This window comes from Malurus melanocephalus, unplaced genomic scaffold (assembly GCF_030028575.1).
Source record: "Malurus melanocephalus ecotype Western Australia unplaced genomic scaffold, MMel_1.1 scaffold_607, whole genome shotgun sequence".
Classification (NCBI taxonomy): domain Eukaryota; kingdom Metazoa; phylum Chordata; class Aves; order Passeriformes; family Maluridae; genus Malurus; species Malurus melanocephalus.
The window spans coordinates 9,651-9,998 of NW_026623839.1; positions in this window are offsets into that span (position 1 = coordinate 9,651).

Sequence of the window (348 nt, forward strand, 5' to 3'; positions counted from 1 at the left end):
AGCGGGTGTGTGTGTGTGGTGTGTGTGTGTGTGAATGAATAGATTGAGAAGAATGGATGGAAGAGGGGAAATTATGGAGAGAAGGGAAGAATGACCAGGAGGAAAAGGATGACGACAGGGAAAAGGATGGAAGGAGAGAGGGGGGAATGGAGGGCGAAGGACCCCGCCGCGCCTTTAATCACTCGCGCCCTTAGGCATCCGTGCCGCATCCATCTTCTCCGCTYCCCGCGGGGGCCCCAGGGCTCGCCCCGCGGCGGACGCTGCCTGCACGGAGCCGCTCCTGCCCCGCCCGGTCCGGCCCCGCGCGCCACCGATCGTGCGGGGCCCCGGCGCCGCCACCGCCCCCCG